Here is a 7,277-nt window from a genome sequence, read left to right as displayed (position 1 = left end):
ACGACAGCGGACCGTAACAAGTAGTGTATAACATATTTCGCTATTTTTCAATTCCGGGGTACGTCCTAGGTTGAGCGAAGCAGAAAATGTTTCGTTACTTATTAAATTCAATCTTACAGCCGTTGAATGATTTATGAAATATAGTGGATCCCCAAAAAATATTTGAACACTGAATATCCGATTTTTGGAAACTTGCCAACATGTATCAAATGATTGCAGTAGTTCGTGCCCGATTTGAGAATAAAATAGAATGGTTAAATTTCAAAGAATACAGCTTTATTAATCAATTATATAGTCTACAATTAGAAAAAAATGATTACAATCAGAAATTATAATTACAATTACGATTAGAAAATAATTATGCAATCATCTGATATTTAAACTGTGATAATTTTGTAGAAATTGATCGTGCCGTAATGAATTTGTTTTATATATTTTCTTTCTATCGCGTACTTTTTCTTTCTTTCACAGCTGAAATATCGGCAATTTCTCAAGAACGAGAATCTTCGAGTATCATTGAAAATAGAAATCGTACTACATTATTATACAAGTGATTGAATATCGATGCTCAGTCATCAAAACCACGTAACAGTAGAAGCCCCGTACGATTCCATGTAAATTTCTTTTTCTGAAGTTGCTACAACGCTGCAAAGCCACCGTAACAGATCGAGAATCACCATACGAAAAGATCGATTTCTTTCTTGCGCTCGTTTTATACGGGGTCACAGCATTAATTGTGCACGATCGATACGAAACGCTCTTCCACGTAGGAGTAAAAGTCGAATTTAAAAGTCGGCGGCTGGATGGTCCGGATCGGGCCGGGCCAGGCTGCATGACCACTTGTTTTCGCAGTCGACCTAATTACCGGTGATCGTTCCTCTAGCTATTTACAATGTAAACACACGAATAGCCGGTTATCGTCGCGCGTACACAGAGATCCGGAGTGAAACGCGATGCTGTTCACCAATCCGTACGTTCCACCGCAACATGATTCGCTTACCCGCAGACGGCGCGAGCGCATTTTCATTTTGACCGCGGAGCAAATCTCCGAGCCGCGATTGTTCCCGATAGGTGCAAAAATAGCAGCAAATCGTTGCGGTCGCCGGGGAACGGCGAATTGATTTTTGAGAGAGTTTCTAGTGCCGCTTCAGACCGCAGGTACTTGCTTCCCTGAAACGCGTCGGTCGATCCAACTATCTAGGGATCCGACCGATTCACAGCGGTCCATACATTTGGTAGAAAATGCCTTATCTTCATATCGGCATTTAATGTATCTAAATTACTTTATAAATATTCGGCAATGTCGAAAATGTCACCTTGAGAAAAAAGTAACATTTGCAAAACATTTACCAATGTAAATCAATGTAATGCAATCGTTAAAAACATTTGTTATGTCCTCAATAGACTGCGGATCTTTACGCATTCATGGCATTTGAAAATTTTCTAAAAATTCTGCAATGTAAAATTCGATAGTATTTGGTACGAGTTTCATTTATTCCAGATCTACAAAGGCTTTACTACCACTGAAAATAAGATTTTATTGAATTCCACTTTCTTAAAAATTACCTAGAAAAATTGAAAATTGCATAAACATGGGGCTACATTTAGGTGAACCATATTTTTGGCTTCATAATGTTGTAGCTAATGTCGAAACCAGGGCCACTGTACAATATACGCTTGCAAATTCCGAGTCTACAAAAATGTACACCCCTTAACATTGGCTATACAGTGACTCCCATTAATATTCGGATGCTCTCCAAAAAACGATAACTTTGTTAATATTGGACTATGCAATTTGAACATTTTTGGGAAGCTAGAGCAATTAGTTTACTACAGGATGTGGAAAGAAATTTTTTCAAAAATTGCATTTGGTCAGAATTGTAGAGAAAATACAAAAAGTTGCATTTTACAACTTTTTAATGCGGGCCTATATTGAAATTTTAAAAAATACGTTTTGTAGATCTGTGTCAATTATATGCACTGTAAAAGTTTCATAGAAATCGGTTGATGCGGGAAAAACGACAGGCATTGAAAGATGTAAGAATTCTTAGAATTACTGCAGTTAGAGGTCGAAAATCGTGAAAACTGCAATTTTTACCATCTTTAAACGTTTGTAGCTCATTACTACGTTGACCGATTTTGATGAAATTTCCAGAATATGTTTAGTTGATACAGATCCACGAAACGTGTTTTCTAAATTTTCCATATAATCCTACATAAAAAAGTTGAAAAACACAAATTTTGGTATTTTCTCTGCAATTCCGACAACTTGCAGTTTTTTCAAAAAATTTTGTCACGTTGTGTAGCAGACCAATTGTTCTAACTTCTCCAAAAATTTTAAGTCGTATATTCCAATATGAAAAAAGTTATGGTGTTTTTAAGAGTGTCCGAATATTAGTGGGAGTCACTGTATACATGTATAAATATTATAATGTATATGTATATTATGTATACATACACATATGTATATGTACACGGGTATACTATACTGTACACGTACAGTCAAACATGTCTCTCTGCAAATCGCTCGAACTAATTTATTATTTTACATTTGCACATTTGACAATGCAATTTCGTACTTGTATAATTCCTCGACCTTCCAACTGCAGCAAAGGTGCGACACGAGTTCAATTTCATCAGCACGGGGTAAATGAATGACGTTAAGGCAAATGATAAGGGTGTGCAACCTCGACAACGTACATGACATTTCACCCTCCTCACACGTCATTGTATCATCGTCCACGTGTGAACACGTTGGATCGTCGAAATATCTCGACGCACCGTCGAGCGTAATAATTAACTCCGCCAATTATTCCAAGTCATAATTGCGAGGAATTAGATTTGGGAGGGAACCGGAAAGTTTCATTCGTTGTGAAATGTAAATGAAATGGGCCTCGTTAACGGTCATCGATGCGAAGCATTATTTCGACGTTTCCTCTGAAATCGTTAAAATTCGACTAATTGCTACGGAGGAATTAATAACAGTATTCTATTTCTACTGCATGATGGTTATATCCCAATTAATATTCCACAGCGTGTTTCACAAATAATTCTTACAAACACTGAGACCTAGCAAATGAAATTATCATTCCTTGTATATTTTTGCAAAATCTGTATCGTTTTTTATAATTTTCCCAATATAATTGTGTCTGAAAGATAAATTCAATTTTCATTTTGTTTAATGCTTTATCGCATTTTAGAGTAATGACATTTTTTCTTAGACTTAACTAGAGTTTTTCACTTTAATTCTTAGGGGATGACGTCACCATAATTTTCTGGAGTTTCAGATTTTTAGAAATATTTTTCATAGCTGTTTTAAAAGTATACAATACTCTGAAACGTTTTACAAATTTATCACGACACGTACTGCACTAAGGGCACCATTTTTCTGGCGTCGTTGACAGGGAAAGGGCTGAAGGATAATACAAGAACAGTTAACTCTCATGGTCGTACTGTTTCAAGCCTGATCGTTTCGGACTACCGGCTTTGGTAAAACGCGTCAGTCGCGTGTCGTGTAAACGAGAACTCACCGTCGAGAGGTCTTCCCGAGCAACGACACGACAAGTTCGCTTTGTACAAGCCGATACATCGCATCGTTTCGTGCAAGGCAAGCTCGATGCAGAGGCAAAACAGCTCGTCCATCACGGCTAGTTGTTTCGGATAACGTGGAGACATTTTTCTGCGCTGATGTGAATCGCTTAGCGTCACGTAATCTCTGTCAAAATACGCATTCCTCCGCTTGAAAGGAGTCGCGTGCATTAGACGAGGAACGCGACAATTTTTTAACGGTGCATATGTGCATTCTGTAAGCTAGCCATTCCCCTTGGTAAGCACGAATGCATAAAAATGCACTTCCTTTCTAGCCAACGTGAAGTTTCTTATTATGTCCCACAGTCACGAATCATTCTTGATGATACTTTACGAAGATAAGGTGAAGAGAACATTCAATTTTGTTAAATACTTGGTCAGGCGATATGAAATATATTTTTTGACAGTTCTTCTCAAAATTTAATCGTTCCATCAATTTTACTTTTAATTGAAATGATATCGTAATACGTCCCAGCGCTGTCACGAATAATTTTTAATGATACATTAAGAAAATAAGAAGAGGACAATTAATTATATTGAGCACTTGGTCGACTACTAAAAACTATATTTTTCGACGGTTATTCTCAAAATTTAATCGTTCAATCAATTTTACTTTCAATTGAAATGATATCGAAAATAACAAGAGGACAATTAATTTTGTTAACCACTTTGTCATCAAGTATGAAATATATTCTTCGACAGTAGACTCTCTGAAAAATTGTTCTCAATTTTACTTGTAACAGAAATGATATCGTAATACCTCCCGCCAGAAGCGTGATAGACAATTTCCATCCTCTTTAATCCCACTGAGTCTATTCATTCTGTTTCTGCACGAATCAAGTTTTTCACAATGACATCAGGATTAATATTTAAAGGTCTTTATCGATGTTATAACTTCCCCGATGGAAATTTGACTGCGTAATTTGTGTTACTGGCTGGTACACCCACATCTCCTCTTCGGGATGCACATTATTGCACATCGATTAAGTCGATAGGTCAGGCGTTTCAATTTCGATATCCTTGGAAACTCTGCGCCGAAGTGCCAGGTAACCTTCTCGTTAAAATGTTTGCAATAAGTATTTGTAATGTTATTAGACTAATATGCTTTATGAATAATTGAAGTGCACTGTTCATACAGAAAGGACTTGGTAATGGCCAGTACCATCAGATTGTACAATACAAATAGTTTCTTTATGCATGTGTGCTAAAAGAAAATGGCCTTACTCGATCGTCAAGCTCGCGTGACCGATATAATCGCGTCTGCCAGCAAAATTTCATTTGGCCCTTGCACGCGAATCCGTTAGTTTGCTACGAAATTACTATGGAATCGTGTGTATCCAATCATGTGTGTAGGTGTTGAAAAAAACAATGGGAGAACTGCACTCTTAAAGTTCCCTCTTAATCTACGATTATTACACTCCTGCATGCATTTGTGACAGCTGGACAGCGATTCTTTATGCAAAATAAACATTTTCTACCTGACTGGAATGCAATACTTTATTTTCTTTTTTAATATGTTCAATGTGGTGAGAATAATATAATCGTATTTTTAAATACTTCCAATGTTATCACCGTTTCAAATTCTATGTAATAATTTTTGAAATGATATAAAACTGTAGTTACATTGTTTCGAACATATTAAAATGATTAAAAATACATTTTTCTGTAACTTTCATTCCCTGTAATTGACACAGAACATTTTTATTTTACATACGGATCTGCAGTCCAGTAGTAATTACTGAGTCTTTTTCAAAGACTTTTTATCATAAATGATGTACAAATATTTCTGCAATTGTTATGTAAATTTCCTCGCATCTCGACAGCTTACGCAACAACTTGGTACGTCGATATCAAATTGGAACATTTGTTTACGTGCTCGAACGTCAGCACGTTCGAACAGAAAAATAAAATTCTATTACGTGGATTATTACAACGACGGTAAACGTGGTTACTGGTTACAGAATCCCGTGTAATGGAAGTACGACCAGCTTCCGTGGTTTTACATGATCGCGAACTTGTTATTACGTCGAGGTTGGCACGTCGTAATCAGAAATTTAAGGAGACACAGAACACCGGCAATCACTGTCACGCTGATTCGCAGCACGCCGCCACGTCTTTACACTCATCACAGTCTGATTACAAAGTGGCAGGTTAATAAATGTCGACGAAGACAAGAAGAAAATTCTATTATACTGATACTACGTTTTGTTACGCGTGCAGGCGTGCGCCCACGTCGCAGATCAGTTACATTTACCAATCTCTATTAAGATTATATCTGTGGTTGTCAGGAAGAACGTCGCATGTCACATATTTTCACTTTCGAGATAATTGCCGTTTAAAGTTTCGATCGCTAATGCTTTGACATAGGACATCGGTTAAATTGCATTATTTTTTGAGCCCTTCGTATTTGTTTTCATGACTTTTCTTCTGGTAAATACGTAAATCCTATAGTGTAAAGCTCAATTAATGCATAAACCCAAATTTTTGGAAATTGTGACTTGCGGCGTTTTTACTTGCAACCACAGATATATGCATGGCTGACTGTGTGTGATTTATACTGCATACTATCACAGTAAATTATGTGACGTAGTATTCTCGAACAATTAAATCAATCAAGACTTTTTACTTTTTCATATATTTTCTATAATAAATATACTGCAGATTTTATGAATTTATTACATGATGAATTTCTTAATAATTTACGAATTCACTTGCGAATATGAAAAATGGCGAGCATTAGCGCGCCGCAATTTTCGTGGTTGGAGACCGGTTTGTTTAAACGACGATCAGCCGGATGTTGTCCTTATCTAACTGTTGTTCCAACAGCGTAAAATGGCTACCGTGTGATCGTCGTGGATTTTCACAGAGCTCGTGTGTTTCCCAACTGGCCGGCGACTCGCGTTATACGAGAAAAACACATATTTCTTCAGCGATGCCGCAGATGCTTGACAGTTACCATGTGGGAGAATACTTTTGAGGAGCTCGACAAAAATAGCTAATATGTATTAATAGTACGTAAATCGCGAAGAACAAAGTTCTAACAACTGCAATTGTTGCTCGCGAGTGGAATGTCGATTTGCAGGAGAGTACAAAAGTTTGCCAATTGCGAGCAAGGACGTTTCATTAACGCGACTGATTGCATTTCGGACGAGACTCTCGGATAACAAATGAAATTCGTCAAATCGTGACATGGACGACGGTGTTCGTGGAAATTTCCTCGACCTAAAACATCGCACAAAGAAACTAATAATTGCATTTTTTTTGTCCCGACGTACATATGTGGGTCATATAGCTCTCTGTGTCTTGGCTAGGATGTTGCTCGGCTAGCAGAACGCTCGATTTAATTATTGTTTGACAACATTCGACGCTTCGCTGACTGCTCCAGCGTCGCCGCACTTCAACGGGAAAAGCTTTGTCTGACTCATTTAATTGAAAAGTATCGAGCACGGCCGCGCGTGTCGAGCTCGGAAATCTTCTCGTTTCAGATTTAATGAAAGTTAGCGACACGGAGGATTTGAAACTCTCCAACTAAGTAGGGATTATTGAATATCGTGACCTTTAACTCTTTGCTCTGAGGCGCCAGTAAAAATTGCCATACCATTATTAAAAACAGTTTAAATATTATTAAATTCGTCTGTATTCTATAAATTGTAGAAAGCTCAACTGTTGTATGAGGAAACAGGTCCGAT

At 37.2% G+C, this 7,277-nt stretch overlaps 2 protein-coding genes across 3 annotated transcripts in view; both read left to right on the top strand.

Moving 5' to 3' along the window:
* Cv-c (RhoGTPase activating protein) overlaps positions 1-7,277 on the top strand; it is a 339,069-nt gene that overhangs the window by 147,217 nt on the left and 184,575 nt on the right. The window lies entirely within an intron of this gene.
* LOC143208820 (uncharacterized) overlaps positions 1-7,277 on the top strand; it is a 93,598-nt gene that overhangs the window by 17,727 nt on the left and 68,594 nt on the right. The window lies entirely within an intron of this gene.

Source organism: Lasioglossum baleicum, chromosome 5 (assembly GCF_051020765.1).
Source record: "Lasioglossum baleicum chromosome 5, iyLasBale1, whole genome shotgun sequence".
NCBI classification, from domain to species: domain Eukaryota; kingdom Metazoa; phylum Arthropoda; class Insecta; order Hymenoptera; family Halictidae; genus Lasioglossum; species Lasioglossum baleicum.
This window is presented reverse-complemented; position numbering and strand designations above follow the sequence as displayed.